This window comes from Prinia subflava, chromosome 3 (assembly GCF_021018805.1).
Source record: "Prinia subflava isolate CZ2003 ecotype Zambia chromosome 3, Cam_Psub_1.2, whole genome shotgun sequence".
NCBI lineage: Eukaryota > Metazoa > Chordata > Aves > Passeriformes > Cisticolidae > Prinia > Prinia subflava.
The window spans coordinates 9,464,207-9,479,124 of NC_086249.1; the positions used below are offsets into that span (position 1 = coordinate 9,464,207).

The window sequence follows — 14,918 nt, forward strand, 5'->3', positions numbered from 1 at the left end:
CGTATTTTTGTTAAGCTGTCAGCTCAGAGAATGAAATAAAACAAGTACCTCCTTCAATCTGTTGTTCAATTAAAATCTGTTAGTATAAAAAGCTACAGCAGAATAGCAGGGCATGGTTTTTTTATCTTAAGTAACTAAATTTTTTCTTGGTTTAAAGCTTTTAAATGGAACTGCCTGTGAACTTGTATGATATTCACCATGTATAATGATATAATTTTTTTTCCTTCCAAATGAATTAAAAATGGAAAGTACTTCCAGTACTTCTTGGTAAGTACAAAGAAGTCAGATCCCTTGGTACCACAGAGGTCCTTTCTTCATTAGAGGCAGGTAGTTTCCATTATTCATATTCAGTACCATTTCATTTAAAGTCCTACCATTACTTAAAAAGCAAGATATTAATGAGAGATGTTACTGGAGTGCTGTCTTTTAATTTGATATTGTTCGATCCAGCTGTTTCAAAATTTCTAAGAATAAAGCTTCCATTACCTTATATTAGAGAAGGTTTTTATAGGCAAGAACATCTAATTCTTGTCTGGTTTCCCTTGATAGCCAATTGCCCTTCTTAAATCTTCACCATTTACTTCTAGGGTAATCCTTTTGCTTTGCTTTAAATAATTTCTCCGATTCCTTGATATCCATGCATTGCAATTAGTTATATATAGATATTTTTCATATCACCCCCATCCACTTAGCTGGTGAATAGAAAAGTAATACATACTTAGCACTTTTAATTTTACCTCATAAATCAATCATTGTAGCTCCAAAATCAGCTACATTTTTTTCTTAAACCATCATTCAATACAAAGAGTCCATTATGCATGTCTGTGAATAATACATTAATTGTGTCGTTTAAATTCATAAACAGTGTTACGCAATTAAGTTCATAAAATTGCTCACTTTCAAATTTGTGTAGCTACAATTTCTATAATAGTAGCTAAAAGACAACAGCACTAAGCCGGGCATTGTCACTTGGAATTGCCACTGGTAAAGCAGAGGCCCCTTAAATGTGCAATTATCACAGAGAGAAAGTGCATTCCTTGTTACAGATTCATTCCTTTAAGTTCTTTGTCAAAGGTTTGCACCTTGTTTTGTGTTGCTGTGCACTAATGGTGTAAGACGGGATTACTTCAGGCAATGGCTTTATTAATATAAAGAAATATTACTGAAGATTTTTACAACTGGATTTTTTTAAAAATCTTTTTCATTGTGTTTTATTCTCAATTAGGTTGTTAAAAAAGGTTTTCCTCTTTTGCCTTTGGCAAACACTTTTTTCTTGGGATGGCATGAATTGTAGAGTCTACAAGAAAAGAGTAGATAATCCAAACCCCAAAGGAAACGTATTTATATGTTGATGATTGTTTGCTGCAAGTTTGAACGCTAAACTGAGATCCAGATTCCATAGGCTAGACAGCAGTGAAGGTATTTCTGTTGTATTACAGCATTTAGATGAGGTAGAGAGTTGAAACAGGCATTCCACATCTGGGAAACTGAGGTGGGAAAAGTGGTGAAGGAATCTGCCTGCTATTACGGAATTTGGCAGGAGAATCACGAGTGTGAGCTTCTGCCTTCTTCTTGAACCGATCTACAAGAGTGTATTTGCTCTATAATCTGCTTTTATGCTCTTGCCTACTTAATCTTCCCCTCACACAGTTTTTAGTAGTATCTCTCCACAGAGAGCCCCGGCGTAAGGAATGTTTCTGCAGATGATCCCTGAGGTTTTATGGTAACACTGCACCATCATTACACGGGAGGTGCCCGGCGTTAGAACGGTGCCGATTACCTCCGGAAGGACTCATTGCAGCCCAGGGAAGGCGGCTTTGCTGCCTCTCATCGCCGCCCTGCCACGGCTCACGGCAGCAGCCGCTCCTTACATAATGTCACATATGTCACGCGTGTCCCGCCAGATTGCCCGGTCCCGCCGGGGCGGGGGAGGCTGCGCTCCGCAGCCCCTGGCCCGCTGCTGCTCGCACGGCAGGACAATCCTGCCCGGTCCCGCCTGGGCTGTGCCCATCGGGCTCGGGGGAGTGCAGCCTGGGCCCAGGCGCTGTGCCTCGGTGCCAGGGGCAGGCCGGGGAGACGCTGGCAGCCCTCGCCCGCCTCCCTCCCCACGCCTGGCTCCCGGAGCCGGCACCGCTGGGCAGCTGCTGGCGCTGCTCCCCTCCTCACAGCGCTGTTCTGCTGCCCATTTCTGCCCGTCACTCCTCCCTGAGTGACCCAGCACTGCCCTTCTGTCACCTGGGTATTGGCACCGCAGGGCTGCGTGGTCAAAAGCAGTGTCTCAGCCATTCTTAACCTCTACTGCATAAAAATGAACTGCGGAGGAAATTATCCCACGGCCTCTAGCTGTGGTACAGAAACACACTCAAATGACAGCCCAGGCAGGGAATGATAGCATTTGGTACCCTAACCCTCAAAACAAAACACAGCCAGAAGCTCTTTAGCATGGGGAACCAGTTACTGCACATGTTATTTGTTTTAACTGAAGATTCCACCGCTACTGAATTGCACCGTGTGTGAAACTCCAAATCTGCTACAGTTCCAGATTTATAAAACAGCATTATAGGGAATATAGGCCTATTAATTTTACACTCTAATTTCTGATTAGATTTTACAGCACCTCTGACGAAGTGCATAGATTTTACCCATTAAAAATGATGACAATCCAGTTCTGTCATTTAGTAGAATTAAAGCCGGTATTGCCAAGTATGATAATATCTTAGGAAAAAAATTAACCAACTCTCTCTCTCTCTCTCTCTCTCTCACACACACACACATACATATATTAATATATAAATTAAAATAACCCAGCACCATGTTATTTCTCGATAGGAAAAGGTCCCTTGCCAAGAGAGTGGGACTGTTACCTGTTAGTGCAGTCGAGAGCCTGTGGGTCTGACAGCTGACATCAACAGAAATTCTCCATCCAGGCTGAGCAGGTTGAGTAATGTTTCCTAGCACAGCTGTGTGATGTGTCTGTTGGTAATTAAAAGAGTCTGCTAGAGCTGATTAAGGAAAAGCATACAGAGAAGCATCTACCAGAAAATAGTTTCGTGAAGAATTAAAATCTGTACAATGCATATGCCTTGTATTAGAGGAAACTTAATTGGGTTTTTTTAAAGAGGAAAAAGAAATCCAACACTGAAACAGTCTGTTCTGGGCTTATTTTAGATGCAAACTTAAATAAATACCACCAACACCAAATATGGAAGTGTTGCAATGTGAAAATAAAACTTCCCTTTTCTATAATGTAAATTGTAAATTTGGGGAAGGGACTCATTCTGATTTGACACATTGCCAGATTCTGAAACCAGACATAAAATGACATTCTCACTTGGGACACGACTTTCCATTTGCATTTGCAGATGCAAGGTAGGTTTTTTAGCCCTGATTTGTTACACTAATCCTGTTGACTTCACTTGAAAAGAATGGCACGTTTCCCACTAACTTTATTAGTGGCAGGATTGGGCCTTGATGCAATACCTCATGTCACAGCAGCGAACCTTGTTGCCAATAGTCTGTCTCAAGGGAGGAGATTTCCAGTAAGTGCTCCCTGAGAACTATTCTGAAAATGCAGCTTTTTTCTGTCCAGCCATCGGGGTAATGATGCACTCCATCCCCAAAGAGAGGGGCATTGACGGAGCTGCATTGATGGCACCAGAGGTCCCTGCTGGCTTGTTCACTAAACAGAACTGGCAACTGACTCTGAAGATAAAAGTTCTTGACGTTTTTCCAAGCTGGTGGAATGGAGCTGAGTGACACTTAGAAATAAATAGAGGAGGGAATAGTATGATCTTGAATGACAGAGGAGCTTTCATGAAAGATTTTCATGGGGGAGATGTGGGATGTACTGTTCCAGGCTTGAGTCTAGGGGATTTGTTGACAGTTGGATAATGTGCGTGTTTGCTACCACTTGTATGGAATGTAGAGGGAAACAAGGGGAAAGGTTCCAAATGAATCTTTTATTCCCACTTAAACAGTTAAACCCAAATACAGTATGTATCTTTTCCTTGCCAATAATTGACTCTACAAATTGCCAATCGCTTTGGAAATCTCTTAGAAGAACATTCTCTCTCCCGACAAGGAAAAGTACTTCATGCAAAACATTTGTCACTTGTCTGTTATCATAATTCATGATCTTATCCTTCATTCTCTTGCTTGTTTAAGCACACAGAAATAGTACTTTTAACCTGAGACTTCAAAGGTAAAAATATTGTGAAGAGGTCTCCATTCTTTTTCTTCTCATCTCTGATCTCAGCCTTTGAACATCAAAGTGGCTCAAAGTTTGGGGTAAGTTCTTAAGGATCCAGTTACTAGAAAGAAATAAATTGATTTTCCATGTTCATATTCATGATAGACCAGAACAAATATTAATGTTCGAGAGGAGTTTAATTTAATAATTTACAACAATTAAAACAAGTTGCTGCTTAATCTTTTGCTCAGTACAATGAAGCTCACTCATTCCATTGTATTGATATGAAAAATCCTTGACTTCTGTCAGTCAGAAGTTGCCAGAAAAAAAAACCCCATAATGTAGGAATTACAAAACAATTAAGAACATAAAATAAATTTCCCAGACAAAGAATGCTGCCATTTTAATTACAGCATAACGCTGTCATGTAAAAGGTTAACACTTAAAAAACGAGTTTTGTACCCTCAATCTATTACCCCAAAGCAATTCTCATTTTCACATTAATTTTTGTAGGCTTCCATCTAAATTAAATACTTCTCAGCTCTGTCAGTTTATCTCTACATGCATTCTCATTACAGCAGACACTAGAACAAAAATATTTTAATCTTCAGTGTAATCCCTGTAGGGCCATATCCTTAGCTACAACTTTAGGGTTCTACAACTGATCTTTTCCTTTTAAATGGTGGCATTCCTTTGTGCAGAAATTCTTATTCTTGTACGGACTTCCTATAAACAAGTAAGTTCTGCAGTCTGTCGTGAAATTACCTTTGTTGTCAATGCCAGAGAGTTATAAATCCTCTCACTCTCCAGCACTCACTCTTGAAGTTCTGTGTGCTCAGGAAAGGTTCTAATGACATTATTTTGGTAGGTTTCATTTCTGGTCATTTAAAAGCCAAGTCCCAGGAACAAAACTCTTAACATTTTCTTTTTCACAGGAAAAACCAAAATAAAATTAAACAGCTTAGACATTAAACACTTATTAAGCATTTCATGGCAGACATAGCTGAAGCCAGAACCTCTCAGAAAGCTATTCAAATTGTGAGCATACTCAGACCATCACCAGGCAGAGCAGCCCAGACTGCCCCTGTCAGTCCCAGTGCTCTGATCAGCCTGGTGGATGATCAGAAGGGTGATGATGCATGAGAAGCACTCCTTTAGAAGAAAATCTGACTTTGCAAAGAAGCAGTGCCTATACATAGTTTTATTTCAATACGTAGGGTACAGCCATAGTGCACAAGCACCGGGATTCAGGAGCTGAAAAGTGCCACTGAATCTGCCAGTTGGGATATGCCAACACTTTCTGAAATATATATGGGATACGAGCAGAAATCCACCACCCAGTGCCCCAGCAATAGCTTTACAATCACAAGTAGATAATATGTGGGTTTAAATCCTTTTTTTTTTGTCTGAAGTCAGTTATAAAGGTTCTGTTACCTTAGCCTGGTAGAATCAGCCTCCTGACAAATATCTCTTAGAATAAGTCAAAGTTCACAAAGAAACTTAGTAGTACAAAAGCAGTAATAGCTTAAATAGATTTTGTGGTGTATTAGCAGCCACCATGAGAGAACAGCAGGTATGAAACATGCATTAGTCTGTACAATACTTGCACTGGAAACAGCACTTGCTACACAAGATGAAATTTGACAATCGGCCTCCTTGGCAGATCAACAAGCTGGGCATTGAAATAATCTAGCCTAGGGAACATAAAGGCATGAGTGAGCAAGAAGCAAAGTACATTTAGTTCAACTAAAAGGAAAAAGCCTTAATCCTTTGACTGCAACACTGAAAGAGGAGCTTGCAGTCATAAAACATATAGTGTTTTTAGCCAATGAACCTACGTTGAATTTTAAAGCTGGGTTAGGAGTTCAAGTGAGTGGGGGTTGATGGCAAGAGCCAGCCATGAACAGCTCAGGGCTTTTCTCTGATTTTAACTGAAGAAAATTGATGCTTGTAGAGGCTTTTATGCTTACCAGCTTGTCAATATGGTAATAGCATCGCCTGAAATTGCTGGTTTGGTTGACAATATCTGTGTCTTGTCAGCACAGAAGTGAAATCCAGGACCATGCCAATGACCAACACTGCTCACAGGCAGCTTCAGATTGCTGAGTAAGAACAGGGCCAGAGTGGAACCCTACAGAGCACAAAAAATAAAATGCTCTGGGAGAAGGACACAAATTACCCTTGAAAATATAATGCAGGTAAATGTTGGATAAATACAATTTAAGCCAATTTAGAACTGTGCCAAACAGGAAGATAAAGCTCCTCAGTCATTCAAGAAGAACATTAAGATATAGCAAAATGAGAGTAGCTGGTGTATGAGAGCCTGTCTTTAGGAGAAGGTTACATCTCTTTGCTGTCCTGCTAAAAATTTTAAGCAGTGGGAACCCCACCCAAAATATATAATCTGTTTCCATACTCACTGAAGTCAAAAGCAAATCCCTTATGTCTTTTGGTGATGCTGGTTTCTGGGGATGTAAAATAACACAGAAGTTCTTGGAGGGATTTTATGCTTCATGTTGTGTATCAACTTAAACAGAATTATTGCATGGTGCAGCACTTCTTGTTTTCTTCTGAATTCAAGCAACCAAATAATGCTTATTACTACTCATCTTTTTTTTTTTTTTTCATTTAAGCCCAAAAGGGACAATAAAAAGACAATTTAACCAAATAATGGGATGACACATTCTGCAAATCATTATTTTTTTATCAATTTTTGAGAATTTAGGAAAAAATTGGTAGATTACTTTTTATTTCCTGGTTTATAGATTTTCTTTCTACCAGAAGCATTCTAGCAGGATCAGAAAATGTCAGTGAAAATGTTCAGTGATATTTCAGCTCTCAGAGAAGAGATAGGGGAAAGAAAGAATGAAAAATCAGAAGAGAACAGCTGCGCAGTTGGAGGAAAAGTATTCTCGTTTGGAGTGTTTGGGCCATACAATTTATTCCATAGGGGGAAAAAAAGGTGGGGTTTTTGGATATCAAAGTGGGAACTGGGAAAAAGCTGATGAGTCATAGAAAACAAAATTGCATGTCTTCATGTCATGATTTACACTGTTTTGCTCATAAATCCAAGTACAGCTTATTACTGGAATTGCAGCACATCTCTCATACTGGAAAAGAGAATTTCGGTAGAGAATAGTGAGAATCATAACACAGCAAATTGTTTATACCTTTTCTTTTTTTTTAATAGAAAGGACATGAACAAAATCTATTTGCAATTGAAGTAATAATTCTGGAAAGCACATGAAACTCCTTGTTTCAAAAATCCAAGAATTTATCTGATTTATTTTGTCATTTATTAGCTTTCTTTAAGCATCTGTAGGAGCGACATTAATCAGACAGCATGAGTGGAAAATTACAAATAACTGGTACTTAAAGTGGCTTGGGAGAGGTGAACAAATGTTTATGGTTTTAATTATTTTTTGTTGTCTCAACCTTTTTTTGTTGTTGTTGGCCAGTTTAACTGCTTAATAATTATTTGTTAAATAATTGTGTCCAGTGATCACCTTTTCAAGAGTTTAAATCTGCTCTAGGCAAGCCACACAGACAATTCTTCTTTTTCTTTTTTTTTTTTTTTTTTAACACATTTTTTCAAGCAACTATTTTTGTGTGTTTCTGCTTGTAGACGATAGGCCAGGCCATTCAAAAATTTAAGAGTTATTGGGGATGTAGAACATAACATATTTTAGGAGCTGCCTGTAAGGAGCAATGTGAGTCCCTACCCTTATATTAAGCAAGTTAACAATGGTACGATATAACAAGAGTTTGAGTTTACATCAAAGAAGAGATTTTAGGTAAACAGAATAATTTTGAAAGGAGTTTTTCAGAAAAACATGGATGCATTTGCATCTTGTATAAGATGACAGTATTCTTCCTAAATAAAGTAACAAAACAAAGCAAAAGGTGGGCACAGAGGGTGTAGTGGTTTCACATTCACCAATTTCTGTTTCCCAAAATTAGTGTAGTGGTCTGACTGCCCATTAGAATTAGTTACTCTTTTTCTGCTGTGAAATAGGATTGAGAGAAAAGCAAAGCAGGCTCAAAACTTAAAAGGGATAAAAACAGGTTTATTAACAAAACTACAATAAAGAAAAAAAATTAATAAGAATCAAAATGAAACCTTCCAAACACTTCTCCCCCCTACAACTGTTCACTTTCCCACTAACAACATAAAGTGATAAAATTCAGCAGGTTAAACTTAAAATGTTATTTCCAAACCTAATAAACATAAAACAAAACTTTCCAATTGTGAACAAAATGCAATTATTTTCTCTGCTCAGGCTTTTATTTAAAGTAGTTGTTTTGGGCACTGTAATGCAGCAAAACGGATGTTGCTCAAATTAAGAATGTAACCCAGATATTCTCTGTGCCAAGTCATCAAAACCCAGAATGAATTTTCTTCTCCATAGAAAATACTTCCACCCTTTTTAAAAAATCATATATCAAACAAGAAAAAAGAGATGCAATTATTCCAAAATTAGAATTACATATATAGAAACAGGGCATGGTATCTGCTGTTTATATATGGCAGTATCCTCACGTTCCCACTCCTTTTAAAGCAAGAGCAGTTTAGGCTAGGCAGCTCTCTAAAATATATGCAAAAAGTGGAAGGGAAATGTCCCAGCTCTGTGAGGGGATGTAACTTATGTGAACAGAGCTGTTGCTTTGTGGTTTATGGTGACTTGAGTCACTCCTATGCCTCTGACCGTTTTATGTCAGATGTAAACTGCTGGTGTGATGATCAACAGCATCAAAGCTGGATTTGTTATATACCTAACATTTAGTGGAGCTAATGCCTCCTAATAAAACCTCAATATTTTTATGCTAATAAAAATATGCAAAGATATATAGTTGGATCAGTTATAAAAGCACAGCTAATATGATTCTGATAAACCCTTCATGTAAAATACAATCAAGCAGAAACTTATCTAACTTTACATGGCCCAGTGATTTGAGTTCTTTAAGTTTTTTGATACACAATTTAAATAGATTTTCTCATTAGGCATCTGTATGTAAACGGAAACACTAATTAATCACTTGTGACTAAATTTGTGATGTTAGCTAAATAAGCAACATTTTTTTGGAGAATATTTAATCCTCAGAACAGGAACCATGTTTTCAAAACAGTCCCTTTTAGGTACCTAGACAAAGAAGCCAGATTTTCTTCAGAAATTTTTAGTTGTACATAAGCTAATATGAGGGGAGGGAAATAGATTTAATAAAAATACATGAGATGCACAGTTTAGCTTAACACAGCAGTTTCCTGTACTTGAGTCAGAGCACTTAGTATCATTTGTACTAAAGAATATTATTGCAATTTTAATACGTAGTTAAAGTGTTCATGTATTTTAAAATGTTGGGTCCAGCACCTGTGTTATTTTGAAGGGCAAACACAGGACACTTAAGCTTTGCTTTTTTAGGTGCTTCCTAATGGTCCTCTCCAGAACTTTATTCATTTGCAGTGTGGTATTGGCTGCCAGGTCCTGTGTGTATAATTTGTACATACTGTTCATTTCATTTCAGAACGTACTGTTTGAACAGCATGGCTTGTGTCATCATGAGAACCATGACAAAGGGTTACCCAGAGCTCATATTAGCCAGCCAGAGAAACGGGGCTGTGAAACAAAATTGTTACTGAGAGTAACTTCTGAAAGCAGAGTGTGAGAGAGGGCATGATTCTTCAGTCCTCTTTCAATCTGTCACTGCTGACATGGGGAACTCCTTTGTCAGAGAAAAGAGGCAAATACAAATTCTGCACGGAAAATGAACATTCTGAGCAGTTTCAGCTACATGCCTATGACCTTCTCAAACGTTATCTTTGCATGGCCATCGACCCACAAGTAGGAGCAGTGTTTATGTGGTGTAAATACCTGCTCTGCTGGTCCTTTCTCATGCCAGTTTATGAACAGGCACTCCAGCATGGTTATTTTCTGGACAGTACCAGGAACGTGACTCATCAGAACAATGTTCTCACAAATATATTCTTCATGTTTGTGCAAGTGGGATGGAATTGCAGAAAATTCACAAGTACAGGATGCTCTCTTCTGGATAAAAATCCTGGTATTTTGTTCTGGTACAATAACTAATGTAAGGTAGTCATTTAGCACCACCCCCCTCGACTCTTCTATTAAAGAGGTTACAGGGGCTGAAAGCAGTGTTTATTTCCTGCCACTAAATGTAAGGCTTGAAGGGTTGGTCTGAGTTTAGGGTCAAAAGACTGCACACCCCTACCCCAAAAACACACATGTCAAAGTAAGCGTCACCCTAGCTCGTGCCTCAGAACAGATACGGCGTGCTGGAGGCATGGCCAAAACCCACCAGATGCTGCAAGCATATGATTCCTCCATGAGAGTTTATATGGTACAGCTGTCTTTAAATGTTTCTGTAATTGAAAAGACTCTAGCATCTGGCCCTTTGCTTATTACTTACTCTTAGAACAAATAGTCACGGCCTGACGTCTACTTTTAAATAATGCTAGAAAAAAATTAATTTGAGCTGCTAAGGGTACATTCCTCTCAGATGACCTGCTTGGAAGTACTTGTAAAAATGGAAGTAGAAACTGTAATTAAAGAAAAACAACCAAGAAAAAGGAAGTGGGAAACAGCTCCAGTAGGGAATGATATATGTATGCATACAAATACATTTATAATTTTAAACGTAGGTTGATGAAAAAGCAGTGGTGTTTAGTTTTTATAACTTTCAGCTGCAGAATGTACTACTCTTCCTTTTACATGTTATTGTGTAATTCAACTCCACCACCAACAGTTGCAGACTTGCTGCTGTCACGAGGAAAGCAGGAGATGCCCTTCAGTATCCCTTGCAGGAACCCTCCCCTGGACCAGTTCTTCCTCTGATAACACTTGCAGGGTTCCCACTGATTTCAGATATTCCCAGATAGTACTCCTGAAGAACAGCAGACTTTTGTACCTTACTGCTTCAGATTTATGGATGAACACCATTCCATGATGCTCATCGACTTAAGGAAACCTCCTCTGAAGTCCTTTATTGAATAAGCAGGATTCATAATAATTCCTTTTTTCTTTTTATTTTCTATTTTTTGGGGGGGAGGGTGGTGTGTGTAAGTGTCTCCTTAAATTCTGGAACAACTAGGTGATTTAATCCTCTGTGAAGGCACCTTTGAAATGGTGGCTAATCTGACATATTATGTGAATTGAACTAGGCTGAGTCAAGGACAGAATTTCATTATTTGTCTATGTAAGGCTGACAAACTATTTTAGAGGAAGATTTAGTCTGGAAATGCATTTCTGTAAAGCTAGCTAGCTTCTCGACCACATCCTGAGCCTCTCATATCATGATTGGATGCCATAAACCAAGGCCTTAATTATTGTGATTGAAAAAGGTAGTTTCAGAGGGGGAAGCTTTTTGAGCCTGCTAAGGGTGCATTCTGAGATAACCTTAAAGAAAAATCAAAAGCAATTGTAGTTCTCCCAAGCTCTTCAAAGCCCCTTATGTGATTTAAAAATAAGCTAACATTAGTTTTAAAAAGTTTAGGAATAATAAAATAGCATTTGCGTTTACTTTTTGATAATAATAAGTGTCTTTTTACCATATGGCACAGACCAATTTTGCTTCAGCAAGTTAAAGACAAAGTTTGTGACTGAAGATGCAGCTTTGCTTATCATATTTAAATGCAGTAATGTAATCACCAAAATTAATAATAATTAAAAAAAAAAGTTGGAGGTACATCAGCTATTTGCCATTTTTTAAATGGTCACACAGATTTTGTTCTCAAGAATGTCAGATTCATAGTTATATTTTGATTTTGATAGAAGTTTTCCTAGGTCAAAAATATACCTCTCTGTCTTGTAAAGGAGGGGTGCATTATTTTATATATATATTAACAATAAAAAAGAAGTGACCTGCTGATATTAGTGGTTTGCTGATTATATAAAGTATGGCACCAGTAGCTCTCCACTGAGTGCTTGCAATTCTGGGAGTGAGTTCTAATATAAGCTCTATAGAAATGTTTTTCCCTCCCAAAACTGATGTAAAGGTAGTTTATGCTTCCCTGTCACAATTGGCCTTCCATTTAAGAACATCTTATAGTGATGAATTCCCTTAAAAAATATAACAAGTGTCCTGTTTTGTGATGTCTCTAAGAAAGTTAAGGTATAGACACCAACCACAGATGGTAAATAGGTACAGCCATGGATGCTCACCTTTTATGTTTAGGGAGTGAGTGTGTGTTTAGGTCTGGTTGAAGAATGCTCAGGAAGGACCAAAAAATACACATCAGTACTTTCATATTTCTTGAGAGATGGATTTCACTGTGGGATGGAATTTTTCCTTTACTTGTACAGGGCATTTATTTGGTATATTGTTTGAATTCTCATAGTTAGCAAACATGAACTAGTGGCACAACTCATTGTGATACAACTATTAAGTAGTGGAAATAACCTACTAAATCCATATGTTTTATTATTTAATACAGTCTCAGTTGATTGTGTCTTTCTGAAACTTTTGTTCTCAAGGAACTAGATGTTACCTGACAACAACAGGTTTAAAAAATATTCCACATACACATTTTTTTCTGTTGCTTGTCCAAGACTCCTCATTTTGTAGGTCTCTCATCTACGCAATACGTTCCCTAAGGTTAAGAATGAAAGACGTCTCCACTACAGACACTCTTGATTGAAATAGCAGATAAATTGCTGCAGTAATGAGAAAATTTCCTTTTCCCTAGATAACTCAGCTGCTCAGCATTGAAAAAAATTTGAGATGAAGATTCTTTGTGAAATAAAAAAAATTAAGGATAATTTCTTTACGATCAAAACTTGCTAATGAGCCTATAATGGAAATGAAGAGCAAACTCATTCTTTTAATGGAAGTAATGGAAGTACGATCAGGCTATATTATGAGACTCCTGCTCTCAAAAAAAGAGCATGGATAAACACTGTGACATGCAATGGCTTTAGAAAATGCTGCTGCATGTCTGGAAGAAAGTGGTTAAAAACACATGATGAAGTTAACCTAAATCTTTCATTGGCTTAAAAAAATAGGTCAAGTAATGCATTACTAGCTCCACTCTAAGCCTGTACACAATCCGTACATTCCAAAGTGAAAGAGGTTTTGCTTAACATTCCTACATCTACTTTCATTCATGGTATCTCTTGGTTAAAATATTTAGCTTCTCATAAATGTGACTCCCTTTTGCTTGCTTTAAAGCAGAAATTCCTGTGCTCTTTAACCGTATCAGTCTCTTACTAAAAACACCCTTGACTAGATCATTTATTTCACCTGCGTTTTAAAACCAAAATGTTGGCATGTGTTAGTGCAGTAATTACCACGCAGTTTATATGTGACTTGCAAACAGATTTGTTTCTCTTTCATCAGTCTTTGACTTGTAGAAGTATCATGAAGTATTCTGTAAAGCGTCAGGCAGACAGCGTGCGACACGTCGAGACATTTGTTAAACACAGGCACACAGGAGGTGCGATGAAGGTCGCATGCACTTTGTAGCTTCCTTTATACAGCCAAGTTCAGCCTGTATCTCTGCGTACTCTCCTCTTTGGTAGCAGCAAAGTCTAAAGAACAACTTGACATTTAGTGCGATTTCTGGCAGCAGAGGTTTGGGGGATGTCGCCTACCAAAATGGAAGGCTGACTCTTCTTGGGAAGCACTGCCCAACTCTGGGTTGTTTTGTTGGTGTTTTCCCCTCCCAAACCGTATTAATTTGTGGGCAGAGAGCATGGCTTGGATGAGCCGCTCTGCCCCCGATGCTGGAAGCGCTTCCCGCCGCCTGCCCTGCCTCCCCCGCGGCACAGGGACCGCCGGGCGCCCGGCAGAGCCGGCAGGGATGCTCCCCGCTCCCGGTGGCTTGGGAGGCTGGGCCGAGGACCGGGAGAGGCGCCGGGAGCCGGGCACGGGCCGCGGCCGGGGGCGGGCGGGGGCAGCGGGCGGGGGCAGCGCCGCCGGGAGCGGCCGCAGGTGCCGGGGCCGCTGCCCTGCCGTGCCGCCGACCGCTGCCGGGAGCATCCCAGCCTCTCCTTCAAAACAGCCGTAACAATAATAATAATAATAATAATAATAATAATAATAATAATAATAATAATAATAATATAGAATTGAAGTTTCTAGCGCGTTTTTTTCGGAGGAAAGGCTGAAAACGTAAGCTCCAAACCGATAAACCCTGGTAACACTAAAAGCGCCCTCCCCCGCCAATTATTCCAAAGCAGCCGAAGGGGGAAAGGAAAAAGAAAAAAACCCGAACAACAACAGAAAAAGTGTTATTTTTAAGCCGCTGCCGTTTTCACTAGATACGGGTCCTCCGGTGCTGTCGCTCGTAAGTTTGTTTCCCGGGGGTCTCCGACTCCAGTCACATTAATTAGAGAGGGCAGGAGGCGATGGCACTCGCGTACGTGCGGCGCGGCCGCCCTGCCCTGCCCTGGCCAGGGCGGGGCGGGGGGCGCAGCCCGCAGCCCGCCCTGCCTCCTGCCGGGAGGGCACCAAAGGGTTAAGAAACTTGGCTGGAGAGATGAATGGCGCGGCGCGGGGAGGGGCCGGGCTGCGCCGCGGCGGGCGAGGTGGAAGGCGGAGAGGGAGGATCGCGGCTGCGGGTTAGGCTTTGAAAGTCAGCCTCGCAGGCATTGCAGCAGAGCCCCGAGCCGCGGGGAGCAGCGCAGCGGAGCTCGGCTCGCCCTGTATGTGCCGCGGGGATGCGCGGGGCGGGGGGGACGCGCGGACCCGGGGGTGGCGGGAGGCGGCGCGT

The 14,918-nt window shown here is 40.0% G+C and overlaps 1 protein-coding gene across 5 annotated transcripts in view; it reads left to right on the plus strand.

Moving 5' to 3' along the window:
- The window catches only part of NRIP1 (nuclear receptor interacting protein 1), a 105,116-nt gene that overhangs the window by 17,580 nt on the left and 72,618 nt on the right, over window positions 1–14,918 (plus strand). For 2 of the 5 annotated variants that reach the window (XM_063393894.1, XM_063393899.1), the window contains exon 1: window positions 14,692–14,850. The exons of the other annotated variants lie outside the window; for them this stretch is intronic. The gene's annotated coding sequence lies outside the window, so the exon portion shown is untranslated. Of the gene's footprint in view, window positions 1–14,691; window positions 14,851–14,918 lie in introns of those variants that run through there. 5 annotated transcript variants of the gene reach the window in all.